Source organism: Camelus ferus, chromosome 1 (assembly GCF_009834535.1).
Source record: "Camelus ferus isolate YT-003-E chromosome 1, BCGSAC_Cfer_1.0, whole genome shotgun sequence".
NCBI classification, from domain to species: Eukaryota; Metazoa; Chordata; class Mammalia; order Artiodactyla; family Camelidae; genus Camelus; species Camelus ferus.
The window spans coordinates 94,526,410-94,544,817 of NC_045696.1; the positions used below are offsets into that span (position 1 = coordinate 94,526,410).

The 18,408-nt window shown below is 37.3% G+C and overlaps 1 long non-coding RNA gene across 3 annotated transcripts; it reads right to left on the minus strand.

Annotated features, from left to right (window-relative positions):
• Window positions 1–331: 331 nt before the first annotated feature.
• LOC116665690 lies at window positions 332–18,038 on the minus strand. Of its 3 annotated transcripts, XR_004322326.1 has the most exons (7): window positions 17,725–18,038; window positions 16,449–16,524; window positions 12,116–12,301; window positions 9,900–10,023; window positions 9,108–9,187; window positions 7,774–8,058; window positions 332–1,274 (listed from the first exon to the last, which is right to left on the minus strand). It is a non-coding gene; the product is annotated as an uncharacterized LOC116665690 (long non-coding RNA). The 3 variants fall into 3 exon arrangements; XR_004322324.1 differs by lacking the exon at window positions 9,108–9,187; XR_004322327.1 differs by lacking the exons at window positions 9,108–9,187; window positions 9,900–10,023.
• Between the last annotated feature and the right edge of the window lie 370 nt (window positions 18,039–18,408).

An 18,408-nucleotide genomic window follows, 5' to 3' on the forward strand; every position in this document is an offset into this window, starting at 1 on the left:
AGGGCGAGGGTACCAGGGAGACTTAGAACTTTCAGTCATCTTCAGAAAGAGAAAAGAGAATTTACAAAGCCGTTCTTGATCTTAAACCTATGTTAGCAACCCAACTTTGGCAATAGCATAGATGGTTCCTGGGAAATGGAAACCAAAATGATAGTTGGGAAAAAAAAATGATATAAAAAGTAAAATAGGCCAAGAGAGCACACAGGTTTGGGAAATTAAATACCTTGCCTTTTTATCTTTCATTCCTCACGTAAAATTGATTCCTGTGTTTGAAACCTACTCTGAGTTTTGTTTTTTTTATTGATCACATTGCCTCTTGTCAAAAAAACATCTAGCAAGGTATTATCACATTGCTCTCCAATGCAACTATAAAAATGTGCATTGTGTGATAACTTGCAAGATACTCATCTACACCTAAAAGAAATGATCTATGGACATTTTGATGAAATGCTTTATCCCAATCTCATGCTTGGCTGGTGGTATTTTATAGGTCCATTTGGAAATAGGTTCATTTTTTTAAACTTTTTTTCAAGGTGGTGATGAAAAACAGGTCATTTATAACTTGATAATACCATACTTAGGTACTTCATTGTCTTGGGACTCACATATCTTGATTGAATTTAAAACATCACTATTTGAGTCTTCGTAAGTATTTGCAAGTCGATATTTCTCTTCCTATTAATGAAGATGAAAGGATTCTAGAGGCAGAAAATTATAATCAATGCAAGAGGTACTGCTTGTTCCCCTGAGGAGCCTACAAAGATCCAATCCATGTTTTCGCTCAAGAACTTTTTGAAGTGCTCGAAGCAACTGTTAAAGCATCTGGGATGTCTGGTGGTTTAAACAGTCCTTTCTGAGAAATATGAAACATTAACTTTCTAAAAATGGCATGATAGAAAGAATGAAACGGACTAATGTACAGGAGTGGTCTGAGGGTGACAAACAAGTGACATATGAGGAGGAGCGTGGTCTGCTTTTGATTTTTTCACTTTAAAAACTCCCCTTTCACATCCCTAACAGCATCATTCTTTTTTTTTTTTTTTTTTTCTGTTTTAATATCACATGATGGTGGGAAATGACAAGAAAGAGAATGCTGAGAAAGTAGAATGCTGTGGGGGCAGAGTATGGTGGGATTTTAAATAGAATAGAGTAGGCATTACCTCTCGTCCAGTGCCGTGGGTCCGCCGTGCACGGTGTAAGCAGCAGGGTCCTGGGCAGAAAGTCGTGTTTGGAGGTCATCTAGTCTCCCTTACATCCTTTAAGCGAAATTGTACCTGATGTAAGATAGAACATAGGAGACCTATGAGAAAAATCCCCTGACGTCACCCTGAACTATGGTGAAAGATTCTCTCCACTGCTACCCCATCCCCATTATCACAAAAGCTCCAAATACATGGTTTGATTTCTACAAGTTACTGAAACCAAGTAACCTGTGAATTTTCTGTTACCTCTCGGGTCCATCACCTTCATCAGCCAGGAGTATCTTTTGGGCTCCTGCCTTGTGGGACACACTGACCTGCACTATAGGGGGTGCAAAAGGGGGAGGGGAACGGGCTCTGCCAGCCAGGAGCTTCCAGCCTCCCCCCTCCATCTGACTGGCCTGCTACTCTCCCCTTCCTCCTTCCAGCGACTCCACCGTCCTTGAAGACTGAGCACAAGTGCCCCCTCTCTGAGTTCCCCAGTCATAGCTGCTCCCTTTCTGGAATCAGGAACCACAAAAGTAGAGAAAGGGCAGTTACCATAGGCTAGAGTGTCCGGGAGATACTTCAGAAACAAACAGACATGAAAAGCTCAGCCTAAAAGAGTCAGCCAGAGTGGTTCAAGTATGGAGGGGTAGAACAGATAAACAGCAAGGTCCTACTGCACAGCACAGGGACTATACTCAATGCCCTGTCATGCCTATAATGAAAAAGAACATGAAAATATAAATATATACGCATAACTGAATCACTATGCTGTACACCAGAAATTAACACAACATTATAAATTGACTATACTTCAATTAAAAAAAAAAGTATGGAGGGGTAGGAAAGATCTTCTAGTGATGAGAATGATACATGAAAGGTACAGAGGTGTGAAATTAAAAAGCCAGTCTGTGTTCTGGTTAAACCATTGAGGAAAAAATTCTGTGTAGGAAAATAGTGATGGCAGGGATCAGTGGTTCTCAAATTTTAGATCAGTGTTGTCCAAGAGAGGTGTAATGCAAGCCATATATGCAGTTTCAGATTTTCTGGCAGGCACATTAAAAAAAGAAGTAGGTGAAATTCATTTTAACAATGTATTTTTTAATCCAACTTGCCCAATATATCATTTCAATGTGTGATTAATTTAAAATATCATCTATGTGACTTTTCACATTCTATTTTTGTACTAGGTCTTCAAAGTTTATTGGGTGCTTGGCATTACAGCCCATCTCAGTTTGGACTGGGCCACATTTCAAGTGCTCAATAGCCACAGGTAGCTAGTGGCTACCATCTTGGTCAGCACAGCTTTGAAGTACATCAGAATCTTGTTAAAACGCAGATTGCTGGTTTCACTCCCAGAGCTTCTGATTTACGAGATCTGGGGTAGGGACCAATCATTTGCATGTCTAACAAGCTCCCAGCTGATGCAGATGCTACTGGTCTAGAATCACACTCTGAGGGCCACGAGTTTAGATAATTGGTTCTCAAGCCTGACTGCAAGTTAGAAAAAAGCAAGGGGGAAAAAAAAAAAAAAGCCACCCATCCTCCAGGCCCCACAGCAGGCCACTTAAACCACAAACTCTAGAGGTCAGGCCCCAGGGGAATTGATCTTTTAAAAAGTTTCCCAGGGGATTTTAATTATTAGCCAGGTTAGAGAACCACAGAAGAGGGAGGAGAAAAGGCCAGAAAGATGTTTTAGCAAACAAAGGATGGCTAAATCGAAAAAACAGAAAAATACACTAAATCTTCTAAGTAACAGGGAGCCTCAAGAGGCCTTTAAACAGGGCAGTGCTATATAGTGAAAGCATTATTTTCTTGAGTTGCTTGCAATGGTAGTGACCTGTATCAGGAAAAGTTCAGAGAGAGGTTTAAAATGGTTCAAGAGTTCGATGAGTTTGCGGCAATGGAAGGAGGGGAAATAAGAGTTACACGCTACTCGGTTCAGTTACATAACTATTCTGCAGCATGCTGGGCGAAGGGTAAGAGGCAAATACCAACAGGCAACTTGTGTTATTTGTTTAGTTCAGCAGAGAGCGATAATACAGCAGCCACCAGTGAAATGCCTATGAAAGCCATGTCAGAAAGGCAACAAGAAAGGTGGGATGGGGTAAAGAAACCACTAGGAATACATTCATCCTGTGAATGACAGAAGCTTCCTTTTGGTTAACATTTGCTAGGCCTGATCCCTAGGGGGCAGTCCCCTCCAGATAGTATCTGCCCCCTTGCTCATTCTTGCCCACACACTTACACTTAAAATTTGTTTTTTTCCCTTTTTTTTTTAAATTGAAGTATAGTTGATTTACAGTGTTGTGTTAGTTTCAGGTTACAGCAAAGTGATTCACTTATTTTTATATATATATGTATTCCTTTTCATATTCTTTTTCACTGTAGGTGATTACAAGGTATTGAATATAGTTCCCTGTGCTCTACAGTAGGACCTTGTTGTTTATCTGTTTTATATATAGTAGTGTGTATTTGTTAATCCCAAAATCCCAATTTTTCCCTCAGGCCAGACCTGGAACAGTCTTTAGGACTCCTAGTATCTAGGCAAGAGTGTCCTTCTGTGTCTGAGTCTCTGGCTTCAGGCTGAAACTTGGAGAAAATGAATTATCAAAAGTACTTGAAGTCAATGGAAACTATAAACAAAAGCCAACACAAGTCAGTGGTTCCTGGAGAAACAGTCCCCATTTTGGGAAGACTAGAGATGGAGGTGTTGGTGGGTGGGTGAACTAGCATAAAGTCACGACGAAAACAAGATTTCACAGCCTGAAAGCACATTATCCATCAAGTACCACAGACACACACCCTGTGAGAGCAGGCGTGGACTGTTGCCAATATGCCACAGAATTTAAATTACATACAAGCACTCGGGAAAAGCCACAACAATAAATGACAGTCCTGGTATGTAGTGATTTCACATATCACCTCAAATGTGAAATGTAACTTACTGTGGTTTAGTACATGCTTTAACAAAAGAAGTAGCCAACAGAAAATATCTAAGGTACCGAGTATAGATACCAGCCAGTACATGTTTAAATCAGTTGTTTCATGTCGATTGTAATTTATATCCATCCTTCCTCCTCCCCTCTATGTTAGAATTTGCGCAGAGTCTACAAAGCCTGTTAATAGGAAGCTTGATAAGATTCTTAATGAGACTTTAAGACTAAGCTGCCATTACAGCTACCGAATCCTGGGTTCCTTGTTCTCCATCTTCTATTTTCTTTCTGTTCCCTTGGCATCACCGTTTCCTCATCTGTATTCTTAAAATATTCCCGTTGAGCCCACTAACAAATTGCCAAGCCAGACTGGCAACTTAATTGCATCCTTGAGCCTTAATCTTAATTCTGAAGATTCTTCTTTCTTTTTCCAACATGTCCCCTAAAATTGCTGGTTCAAATATTGTGATGAGCCAGAGATCCTATTTTCCTGTAAGTAAATTACCACACTCCCCGACCCATAGTCGGCCGGCTACAGCAAACCTATATGTTCCCCCTAGGAAATCATCATACTATCTTTATTGGTAATATCTAAACTCACATTGGCGTTTTAGCCATAAATTTAAAATCACTTTTGATTTCTGGGAGAAGGAATTATTCTGAAACCAGTTAACCTCAAAGATTCTGGATTCTACTAATCTCCATAGTCCTGTGAATGAAAAATACTGCAAGCCATATCAGTAAACAAAGAGTGCTGTGGCCATCAAATCATCAGCCACTGCCACCTACTCCCACTTCAACTTTTCCAAGTCCAACGACATTTGGACGTAAAGCTTAAAATACACAGATGATGAGTAAGTTCACTATTTTAAATGACATTAATGAAAATGTTCCATCAAGCCCTTGCCAAGACAGAAGTGAATCAGAACATTTATACTGTAAAATTAATGAAATTAAAGGAAAAAAAACATTTCTTAAATCTTCAAATAGGAGTTAGATGTACTCTAAGCACTTCTTTAGGTGTTCAAGCCTGTTCTAACTCAGATAGGTCTAATAGTTCTAATGCAACGCAACTTGGCAAATATTTCCCAGAACAAGGTGAAATTCATTGGATTTCTTCAAGGTGCTATGTTTTATAAGTCTGGACAATGCTTTCATCAGAGCTTGAATTTCTGGAAAAGAACTGCTCTTGCTAGAACTCTGAGTAGGCGTTAGAACATTCATTCTGGGTAAACTTTTTTACAGTGTAATCTGTCAAAAAATAGCTACAGCAGATACAATATCCGAACTTACACATAATGAGTATTTTTTGGAGCCTCCTAAAAGAACTCTTGCAGGGATCAGCACTAATGAATATTAAACATAAAGGATAAAACTCTTGTAAGTAATCGCTGCCCTTTAAGTACTTTACTTGGTTAAGTAAATCTTTTGTATCTATCAGCTAATTCTCAACTGGATCTTAATTCTTTTCCAATGAGCTGGCTCCCCACTCAGACAGCATGCAGATCACAGCTTGGCTGTGAACCCACGCAGCAAAATTAAGCTGTGCAAATATTAGCCCACAATACGGAGCTGTAGGAAAGACCTTGACTTGTACTGTGGTGCGGAATGGAGCCCAGAAGTCTTTGGTGGGACTGCACCGGTGTATTATACTTCATGTTTGGGTTGATGGGTAAAAAAAGAGAAAAAAAGGAAATAAAGTCTTACAGCAAATTTTGATTCAAATTCTAGAGAGTAGTTACTAACAGGAAAAAATCTACATCCAAAGCCTAACTACAAAGCATAATATTTAGGACTCCAGACACAAAGGAATATTATAAAGGATGCCTTATTAATTTTCAGATATTTTTACCAGTCCTGTAATGAGGAATCTATAATATTAGTTATTGAGAAAGAAAAATAAGCCAGGCTACAGGCCATTCATTCTACCTTACTAGAATCCATGTTAGCTCTCTTTTTTCAGTTTAGGTTTTTTTTTTTTTTTTTTTTTTGCTTCTGTCTAAACCAGAGCCCATCAAAGTATCAACCTTCACTCAACTGATTTTTATCACCAGGCTTGAAAGCAAGATGTATTTATTTATTTTTGCTAGATATTGGTTTCTAGAAAAACGTCTAACGCTAAGTAAATGCTCAGCAAATATATGCTGTAAAGAACTCATAACAAAATGGATATAGATGATATCACATGATCTATACAGAGTTAATGGAGACATAAAAGACTTTCTCCCATGCCATGACTTCTAAGTTGATTTGTGGGCCCTCAATGCTTGAATAATCTGTTTGTGCAGGAACTAAATCTGAATGTGGAGAAAAAGTAAATCCTACACTGGGACTTAATTGACTATTAAGAATTAGGGTTATTTATGAAACAAGCAAACAAACAAAAACCAGCCTGTATGCATCTTGTTAGTACTGCCAAACAATTCATGCAAACCTCTAACAGATTTTTTTTACCGTCCAAATACTACTAACTGGCCTAACATGTAAGTCTTTGCTTTAAAGTCTTTTTGCATCTGTGCCCTTAGAAACTGGTATTATTTATTTAAATTGACAGATGTTTTTGTTTTAATTTAAAATGTAACACAGTTAATGTAGAACACTTGGAATATAAAGATATCTTTGAAAAATTCTAAATCTTTAGTCCTCCATATGCAAGGAAAATATTAGCAATTTAGTTATGATCTTATTATTATTTCTTTAATACATAGAAATGACAAGGCTCACTCACGTCAGAACCCCTCTAGGGAAGCCTCTCTCTAGGGCTTCACTTTTTTGTATTGATAGTCAAAAATACGTAGGAAAAAAAATTCAAGGACATATATCATGTGTTCAAAGTATTTCTGACAGTAGAATCCTTATTGTATTGTACACATTTTGTACTGTTTGAATTATTTAAATGAGATGTGTTTAAGAGAAAACACTTTAAAAGAGTTAAACAGTAACTTAAAATGAGGGTAATACCACCTAAAAATGTAAAAGTATTATACAGTCTAACATTATTTTCTCTTTTACTACTAGGATATCCAAAACTCATTCTATATTGAATTGTAGTAGCTAACCTAGAATGAAACTCATAAGGAAACTTGTGGGGTTTTTAAAATATTATTCTCATTATCACCTTTACATTAAATTTGGACACTTCTTACTTTATTTTTTAATTGTAATTTGCTTCAACTTTTTTTTGTTGTTTTTCAAATTTTTGTTTGGAGAAATAGATGACTATAAACTAATTAAAATACAAAACCAGAAAAAAATCTAACTTAGCTATCAAAACTCAGACGAACCAACCCATACGATATTTAAGACCTTATGAAGAAAGTTGCTTTAAGTATCAAGGCCTATTACCCCAGAAGATGCCAACCCCAAAATTAAAATCATATTTCACCAATTTCAGTAAGCCACGTTCACAGGCACTTGTCCCACCTGCTCTTTTCAGAATGTCTTTCTTCTGCAAAATTTCCCCCACCATCCACCCATGCCATCCAGAAGTCCCCAGGGAATGTTGCACATGAGCTGAGAAGCCAGCAACATTATGACAATATGCCTCCCTTTGGAGGTGTTCTTCCCTTTGGCACAAAGGCTAAATGGAAGCTCCTCCACACTCCCCAGTGCCAGCAGTTGCAGGGTGTTCCTTCCTTAGGTGAGCAGCCTACCTTCCCACCTCCTTTTCCTCCCGGTGCTCCTTCTTCTGTTTTTGCACTTCTGTTGAATTCCACCATTCCTTTGGGTGCTCCGGCTTCCTCTGGTGACTATACCACTTCCCTGAATTTCCTTCTGTCCCCTGCTGCCAGCCACAGCTGCCACCTCCACTGGCTTGACCAGCAACTTCTTTGTCCATTGGTTCAAGTCTCACCTGCCCGCTGAGTCCTGTGTTCAGTGCTGCACTGCGCTCCGTAGTGGAGACTAGAGAGGACCCCTCTCCCATTTAGGGTTATACTCTGTTAGAGGAGAGACAAAGAAATGCGCTTGTGACCTGATGGCCAGTTTACAGGAACACAATATTTCCTCTTTTTAATTACAGAGTGTCTCCTCTGGGGAATGTAGATATGAAGGAAGAATTGAGGGACTGCAACAGGAGATAAATACTGGGCTCTATGCAGCCTGTTCCCCACTTAGGCCCAAGGATTTGATATTGATTTCACTAGTTGTCTGACATCCTCTTCCCTGAGCATCAATTCTCTTCCAGCAGAAGCCCCATTCTGCCATGCAATTAAGCCTCAGGGAGAATGCCCATTAATTTCGCAGATACCACCAGAACTGTCAGAATTCCAAGGGTGTACCTGGCTTAGGCTCAAGCCAAAAACTCCATTAGAGATACAAATAAATGCCTTGAATAAATAAGGAGCAATCCCATATCTTTGAGTGGGAAACTAAATATTATTCACAAGATCAATTTTTTTCTAAATTAAGTAATAGCTTTAATCCATCAAGTGTTACCAGCATGGCAAACATAAAATAAAGTTATAGTACGTTTAATATTTAAGTTAATATGACTCTGATCCCTATCTGCTCATCATGAAGTTACATAGTTACATGGTTGAGACCAAACTTTTCAGCCTGAATCTGAGCCAGGTACACCTCTGGAATTCTGACTGGTCTGGTAATGTGCCTTGATTATCTTCCCAAGAAGGATCTGGTCCCTAATTTTAATTAAACCAGATTAATAGGGGGGAAATATTCCCTTTATTCATAAACTTCTTATATGTTTTGGCTCATAAACTTATTTACAATTATATATTATAATGCATAATTATTAGTTATGTAATTATTGGCCACTAAGATTATGCCATTATCAGCAAAAGTAAATAATTCTTCCATTAAGTTGCTGCGTTTAATTTACTCACATGGCACTGGCCACATTTATTCTTTAAACTTCTTGGGAGTTTCCCTGAAATTATTTGTGATATGATTGACATGACATTGTATTAGTTTTAGGTGTGCAGCATGATTTGATATATGTATCCTGTAATTTAACTTATTTAACTACCTGTCTTCTTGTGTCCTATGGTACCTCTTAGTTAATCAGTTCAAAGATAGTCATCAACAAATGAAGGTTACAAAGCCAACCTGTTGAGAAGGGAAAATGTGAGTGGATAATAATCTGACTCTGAAAAGACTTTTAATAATCAACATATTCAAAAGTCAAAGAAGAAACAACATTTCAGTGAAGTGAAACTTGCTTTAGCTTAATTGGAAGCCTCAGGGTAAACCTTTAGTATTTTTGGAAACACTCTAAACTGAGTAGAATTCTAAAACATTACCAAGCTAGTTTAAATGTTTTAAAATGCCAGGAGGGAGGGGATAGAGTGGTCTTAAAAGTTTTTATAGATGGGTGGTTGATCTTTTCTAATAATTCATTAGAAAAATATGCTCAATCTTTCATGGTAGGAAAATGCCAGTAAAAAGAGAACCATCAGCTGCTCAGTTTTATGTTTAAATAGGAAAGAGTCTAATTGACTGCAGAATAAAAGATAGCATGCATAACCTTTTAAAAAATTATCAAAAGCATTGTCCTTGATATTAGCCTGACATTATTGCCTTTGATTAGTCAAAAATAACGTTGTGGACTTCCATAGCACTTTTCTTCATAGGAACCAGAGAACTTGCCTTAAAAAAACGCCAGTCTCCCACTATATAAGGATGAAGGTGGAAGGGACTTGCATTCTTGCTAATGAATAGAACTGCTGTCTTTAAAACAAAAACAAAAACAAAAACTAACAAGTCCACCTGTGGCCCACACTCCTCGGCCATCTCTATTCCCCCTCCTTCCTGTACCCACCTCATGACAAGTGATGGCCCTCCACACCCAGCTCAGTGTCTCTTAACAGGCCAGAGGAAAGCACCAAATCCAGCCACAAATGGCCACGATCAGGAAGCCATGTTAGCCTGCAGCTTTCTGCACCCTGGAAACCAAAGAAACTCCTCTTAGGCAGGAACAAGGACTCTCAAGGCATGTTGGTTCTTTCTTCCATCATTTCTCCATTTATTCAGCTAACATCTGCTGAACCCCTACTATGTATAAGGCTCTGTAATAAGTACCAGAAAATCAACACTGAGCGAGATCCACGAGGGCCCTGCCCTCATGAAGCTAACATTCTAGCTGGGGAGATCGGTATTAACTAATGAATTACCTAATTGTTAAAGTAAAATTGTGAAATATATTATGAAGGAGAAACAGTGGGTGCTGTGGAAGCAGAGATGGATGAATCTGACTGGAGGGTCAGAGATAGCTTCCTGGAGACATGTGATCTGGGCTCTGGAATAGCAGCAAGAATTAACTAGGCTAAAATAGGAGGAAGGATATTCTAGGAAGGCCACAGATTGTTCCAAGATCCTGAAGTGGACAGAAAAACAATATTGATTATTGTTGTATTTTGAGGAAGACCATGTGGAAGTATTTCATAAAAGGTAAAACACGGAAAAAAAAAAAGGTTAGTGATTACTTCTCCTGGTTATTACTACTGTTGTTATTGTCTGGTTTTAGTGGAGAATCGGGGCTGTATTTTTCTCTCACTGCTTTTAACAGTAAGTTAGATCACCCTTTTCTACATCTTGGCAATATCGTGAACAGGCACAGTAATTATTTAGAAAATTACAATTTAAGATTAAATCACACTTTCAGTACCATATCTAATTCAGGGTCTACTCCCACAATGCCACCCCTATGCTCTTATGCCCCCCTCCCCCTGCTCAGGCCAGATCTGTGGCTTGAGAAGGTTTGTTGGTCTTTTATTCTTCCTCGCTTACTTGATGTGGTACTGGCACTGTCGGGGTCATGGGGATGGAAGAGAGTTGGAGGACAAGGATATTTAGGTGCAGAGAGAGAGAGAGAGAGAGAGAGAGAAAGAGAGAGAGAGAGTTAAAGGAAAAAGTCAAAGTCTTACTTGTCTAGGGCTGTTATAATCTACCTGTGTCCTCAGTGATGACAGGTTCTAAATGTAGGCTCTTTCCTAGAGAACATTGAGGTTTGTCTGAAGACCCCCTCTTGGACCTCTACAGGGCACCATTCCCTCACACAGGTGATAACCTTTCCTGCTGACCTCTCATGACCCCTCTCAGCTCTGCACCTTCCACTCTCATCTCGGTGAACACAGACTCAACTAAGACCTTCACACCCCATGAACCATCTCCTTCAACAGGGTCCTGTCAAGATGGCATAGTGGCTATTTTCAGTGGATTTACTTGACCCATAGAAATTTGCATTCGTGCTGTTGATATCAAAGTGCCCTCTTTTCTCCTCCCTCTGTAATGGACAGCTCCAACCTACCTCAGACTTCAAAATCCCGACCAAATGCAGGCAACAGTCTCTCTGTCAGTATACCTCCCCAAATGCTCTAAAGTTCAGGGTAGCCTAAGGTATAACAATGCATTTATGCAGTTCAGTAAATATCCAGCTAGGGAATAAAATTCCATTCTCTTCTCTTGAGGGGGGAAAAAACAACAGCACAAACAAAACAACATCAAAATTTTTAAAAACCTCTTTAGAAAGCCCCTCATCTTGTCTTAAGGGAGGGAAGAATATGACAAAGCAAACTTCCTCTTTAAATTTCCTATGTTCTCTTAAATAGGCTGAAGTAATGGACACAAAGCACTGGGAAACAATGGGAAAAGGACCATTTTACATTCTATCACAGAAATGTCAGTTATTCTTATTTGTTGTTTTCTTTTTCTTCTCATTATCATCATCATTTTTACTATTGTTGTGTTTATTATTTAGGGAACACTAAGGCACAAATATTGTGAAATTAAATTCTTTCCCACTGAAAATTGTATAGTGGATGCTGCCTAGAGGGCCCTACCCCAGCCTCTGGGAGTATTTCCAGCAGAGAGCCCTTAGTTGTCCACACACTTTGGAACTTGTATTGACTGAGGAGAGTCACCTCACCCAGAGTCACATCACATTCCCCATTGGGTAGTCTTCAACCAGTTACTGGTTGATACGGAGATATAAAGCCTGGTCCTCTTCCCTTACTTGGAAGAACTTGAAAGAGATACCTCAGTTCCACAGCTCCTCATGGGTCGGCTGAGGCATTCACTGAGATGACATTGTAGCCCAGCTTCTTCCTCAGTCCAGGCCTCCTTCACCCCATTCCATCCACATGGGTAGATCCCAAGACCACTCCTCACACAATGTCTGCACACTAATCTCCATCTCAAGATCTCTTTCTGAGAGCATCCAACCTGTGACAGACCATGAATAAGTAAAGAATAACCACTATTTCCACCTCTATTAAACATGCTGCTAAGGTCCTAGAACAATGCAAAGACAAGAAAAAGGAATAAAAGATGTAAAGATTGCAAAGGAGAAAATAAAATTGTCATTATTTACAGACAATGTGATTGTAAAGAGAAAATCCTCAATAACCTACAAATAAAGTATTAGACTCAATAAAAAAAAAACTTTAGCAAGATTCCTGGATAGTATAATTTTTATATTCCAACCAAAAAATTCAATTTGAGTCTTTCAAAATATGCCATTTACCAGAATATAAAAATAATCTAAGAATAAATCAAATCAATGATTTTAAGGTAATCATTCAAAAAAAAAGTATTATTGAGAGTAATTAAAGACGACCTAAGTGAACAGAAAGATAAACCACAATTATGAATTGGAAGACTCGATACTTTACAAAGATGTCAATTCTCTTCTAATTATTATAAATTCAGTGCAGTGTCAATTGCATCAATCAGTAATTATCATGATAAAGCTGTGTAACAAGCCATCCCCAAACTCAGTATCACATGACAATAGTCATTTATTTCCCTTCCAGGGATCTATGGATTAGTGCTTGATCTAGGTGAGGTTCAGCTGGATCCACATTGGCTCTAGAAGAGAGTTAGACCAGGCCTGTTTCGTCTGTCTTTCATTGCTAGAATGAACACCTTTGAGTACTTTTCTGTTTGTGTATTATAACAATGGAAATTAAAAATTTTTTAATTTTTATGATATTGAACTATAAAGTCCAGAAAAGGTTTTAAAGTTTAACAAATAGATTATATTAAAAAAAATTATAGGAGCAAGTATAGAACTTTTCCTATAAGCATTCAAAACCCTGAAATTAATTTTTAAGGATAATTACTCTTTATTAGACTATCTCTATAAATCCATAGCAGATTCCTAGGTTTCTTTTATGTCCACTAGCAAATATAATGAATTTTTATTTAAGGAAAAAATTAAAATTTTTATTACATTTATTAATTAACTTTTATTGAATTCTTACTTTATACCAGGCCTGGAGATAGTCAGCATTGTGGGTGACACTGTTTTATGGAATAGAGAGGGTACTTTCTCTCAAGAATCTAACAATTAGGTTGAGAAAAATAAAACAAAATGTTCAGAATAACTAGTTTGAGTGAGAAGAGGACTGTTTCCATCTGAATAAGGGAATATTTCTTACAAATACTTTATTTGAAATATCCATGAAAAATACCTACAGATTTGAAATGCCACTGCCTCACTGTTACATTTTCACATTGAAATTACTTTTAATGTGAATATAGCTGTCTTCTGAAATTTTTTTATAACCAGAGTAAACATGCTAATAATGTTTTGCTTTTTCACATCTCACTTATGAATTTTTCATATATGTATCAGCATATTCTACATTTTTGACTCTTTAATGGCAATATAGTGTTTACTCTTATCTGTTGATCACTCAGTTATGTTCACAATTTTTCAGGCTTGATTTATTTCCAAATGTTTAGTGTTAAAACTTTTCCATCTTCAAAAGTATGTATATGTGTGTGTATTCTCATTTTGGGTTATTTTCTCAGAGTGTATTTTTAAAATGTTTATTTTCAAGAGATTTAGATTTACCAAAAATTGTGAGGCTAGCACAAGAAATGTGATTTATTTCATGTGTATGCAAACCTTTTCTCACCGTGCAGGGGACCCTAGAGGGTGAGTACACTCTCCAAAAGGGTTCTCCATCCTGGAATCCATTGCCTTCAGAGATCCATGAAATTGCTAAAATCCTGAATCACCATGTGAAACTCAGATTTATTGCTACACTTGAGGCTTGAATCTTCCAGCTCATCCAAATAAGTTTTTCGTCCCTGCATATGTTGTAAGTGACCATATTTTTGGAATAACTTAAGTCGATGGTAAGAATGATTTTTAAAAATGACACAGGAACTCCATTTACTGAGAACCTAAGTGTCAGGCACTGTATTTAGACACATTACATATGTTATGTCATTTAATCCCAACAATAATCCTAATGGATTAAACCTAATGGAAGTAATGGAACTCTATTTATAAGGAAGAGAGTTCAGAGTATCTGGTTCAAAGTATCAAAGGAGTCATTGAATTCCTTGAGATTGTTTAGCTGCAAATCACACCACAGTTCTACTCCAAACTAAATAAAGCTTGAATCCAGGTCACAGTCAATAACTGTCTTTCATAATTTGTTAAACATATGTGCTATACCCAAGGGAAAAAAAAAACAGACTAAAATTATTGGACTTCTACTGTGGGTCAAATTTGTTGAAAACCTACCTTTATTTGTAGCCTAAATATGCCAATAAATTTAAAGGCACATGCAATTTTTAACCAGAGGACAGCTAATTTGCACACTTCACATGTTTTGTTTTTCTCAACAAAGACTAATCTGGTCATAAATATTTTATGAAACCTTCATGTGTTGTAGCAGAGTTTAATTTTCATACATACTAGAATTCAGCTGGGACAAAGCATTGTAATATCTGGGCTTTATATTTACAAAAGCCATTCGATGACGAATCAACATTAAAATGGGCTTTAACATTTCCTGGGATGGCAGCGGTGATCTGTAGGGTAACTAAGGACCTAAGTTAGCAAGGAAAACAGTATCTTGTTCCTTTCATGTCTTTTAAGTCCATGCTTAGTTTTCCTAAATTTCGTATTTGAAAAACATCCATATGTTTTTTTTGGAGATTTTACTTTTAAACGCTCCCGTTTTATTTCTTTCTTAGCATTTATTTTAGTGAAGGCATATCTTGGCCACTTAAAAACTTTCAATTAAATAACTGCAAACAAATCTTTGGTATGCCAGAGAGAAAAAAATAGATTTCACAATTGGTTATGAAGCCCCATATCTGTCTTTTTAAGGGACTGATTAGGAAAAGACATATTCTTCTCTCTCTTTTGATCTAAAAAGGGTTTAAAGAAGTAAACAAAGCACAAAAGCTAGAACTGGTCTGATGGGAGCATTCAGAACCAAAAGCACTTCTCCCCTTAGGTGCTGAGCACCAGGAGTCAGGCAGAGTCCCGAGTATATTGTGAGAAACCGTGCGTTTTATGATAGAGACTGGAAAGTGTAAGAACAGGTGGCGTGAGTGAGAAGATTCTGCTTAATAGAAGAGGAGGAGACTCCTGAGAATTTGGGGTGCCATATGTTAATAACATTTGCCGTGGTCTTCGTATTTGTATCTCTTTAAAAGTAGAGAATATGAATGAATATTATTCCTTTTTGGGTCCAGAGACTATAATAAGAAGGACACTGCTCCTGGATTAATTTAGGGGTGATAGCTTAATAAGCCTTACATATGTATCAAGAAAATTCTCTAACTTGAGTTTATAAGTTAAAATTTAAGGAGGAAGGATGTAGCTCAGTGGTAGAATGTGTGCTTGGCATGCACAAGGTCCTGGTTTCAATCCCCAGTACCTCTGTTAAAAAATAAATAAATAAACCTAATCCCCCCCCCCAAAAAAATAAAATTGCACAAAAAATAAAATGTTCTAAAATTTTTTTAATTTAAAAACATATTTCCATGTCAATAATTATAAATCTTTATCACTTGTATATGCTGCAAAGTATTCTATAGTGTGAATGGAACATACTTATCATTCCTCTATTTCTGGTCTGATAGGCTCTTTCTAGATTTTCATTATTGTCAACACAATGACAAGTTATATAACTCTGAACATCTATCTTCCTATTCCTTTGAAAACCTGGTGAGTCAAAGATCTTGAATATTTTTAAGCTTTTGGATATACATTCCAAATTGTCCTCCATGGAAGTCTGTAACAATTTATACCATCAACAGCAGCATATGGAGGTCCTATTTTCTTACTTGGCGTATTTCTGTGACATAAATTAATGTGTAAATACATGATTATCCAGGATTTTTATCTAAAATGAGAGTGAAGCTTCACCATTCTTCCAACCTCCCATCCAAGCTGACATCCAGGAAATATAAATTGCCTGGGTTTGCTCAAATATGAATGGATTGTCTTTAATATGTGCCACTCAAATTACTTCCTTAGATGTAGGCAGTTCGCAGAGTCTATTTGAATCTTCTTGTCAATACCCAGACAGTACTCAGAAGAGCACAGTTCTGAACTTACCCTTGCAAGATGTCTTAGAAGTGTCTGTTCTCAGCTGCAGCATCCCTTCCTCCTTTGATCTGCAGGATTCCTAAACCTGTTTTGGCATAAAATGTGTCATGTGGTATGGATAGCTGAACATTGTCATGGGAATTCTGAAAATTAAAATTAAAGGGGCACAAAGCATAGAATAGTTTGCAAATATGTATTTCATCTAGAAGCTGGGCTTTGACACAAGTGTAACCTCAGCTGATGTTCTGGTAATTAAGCCTGTATTTTCTTATTTTCACCCCTTACCTCAAATTTTCTACAGATCTCCTTACTAGTAAACAAGAGTATCTCTGAGCATGTTTATTTTGGTAAAGTTTTCTTAAAAAAAAAAAAAAAAAGTCTTCTTTTCAACTGTAGGATTTCCCCAGTGTGTGGATTTTCTGGTGGATTTCTGCCATCTGGGTGATAGTTGAGACCTTTCCACAATACTGGGAAAACAAAGTAGAAACTGAAAATAAACTCTGCCGAAAGGTCAGGACCCAATAATAAAGAAATGAGAGTAAGCAGTCAAGGTAAAAAACAAATACAAAATAGAATACCCCATAATCGTACGTTAGTTCTTGCATTTTCTTTCTTAGCCAAATAAGAAATTACTGAACGAAAACGGCATAGAACAAGGGCAATCTTATGATGTTTTATAAATTAAGAAGTGAAATTTTAACAGCACCGAACGCTCTGGCCACAGATAAGGAACAATAAGGAACTGAAGTTGCCCTTGTCTTTTTTTAGTCCCTTAACCATGTGAGGGACCATGGGCGAAGCAAGGTGGAGAAAGACAAACCCTAATCCACAGAGTCTGGAATCTGCCTCTTAGAAATTCAAGATGATTTACAGCTAATTTTACCTGTCTTAAAACCTCTCCACAGAGGAATCACACAGATCTCTAGGCAATTTCATGCTCACTACAGAGATGAGAAAGCTAAAACACTTAAAAAAAAAAAAAATACAATCAATCAGGGAGAGAATTGGTCACAAAACCCTGCTTTTCTTTTCTCCTCCAAGGGTCTCTGATAATTTGGAATCTGGAGTTTTTCTTTACTGAGAAAAATAAGAAAAGAGAACCTGTAGGAATATTTGCACCTACCTAAGTCTCCAGTTTAAATGAAATCATTATCTCAGAGGGTGTTATTCAATATTTTTCTTAGTTGGAAATATTTTTTCTATTTTTTTCTTTCTTTTGTTTGTGTAAATCCTTGGGTTTTTTTCCCCCCCCGACCCCAAATCTTTAAGGAATTAAAGAACTTACTTGAAGTGCACAAACGAATTGAGATTTCCTAGAAAATAGAATTTTAAAAAATATTTATTGAAGTCGTGATTCATAGTCTCCAGAGCCTGACATAACTGCCCCCCGCCTGGCCCTTTGAACTCATCTCCCCCTACTCTTTCCCTTTTCTGCTCCAGATAGGTCTCCAAGCCTTCAATTCTCCACACTCCTTCCTGCTTCAGGCTTTTAGCCATCCTGTTCTGTCTGCTCAGAGGACTGTGTCCCCAGTTCACATGGCTGTCTCTTTCTTGTCATTTAGATTTGAGCTCAAATGTTCCATTTTTAGAAAGTTTACTTTGTCATTCTCTGGTCAAATGATAATTTTCAAAAAAAAAGTTAAAATCAGGACTCTCAAACTAATGCTGAATTAGTATTAAAATGTTTAACTCATTAATAAGAAAATAATTAAGATGATAAGGCTTGCTTTTTCCAAGGGGAATTTGTGGAATAAATGTGCGTATATCATCCAAAAAGGTATAATGAAGTGAATTTGCTATGTTAGACACAAAACTGGTTATATCCTATAGGACAATGAAACCATGAAATTTAGGGTTACATTCTCTGCCAGATAGAACCCCATGGGTATTTCAATTGGACAATTGTCTTCATGTTAATATGTAACTTTGCAGAGTCTGGACCCTAATCACTAGTAAATACCAAGTCAAA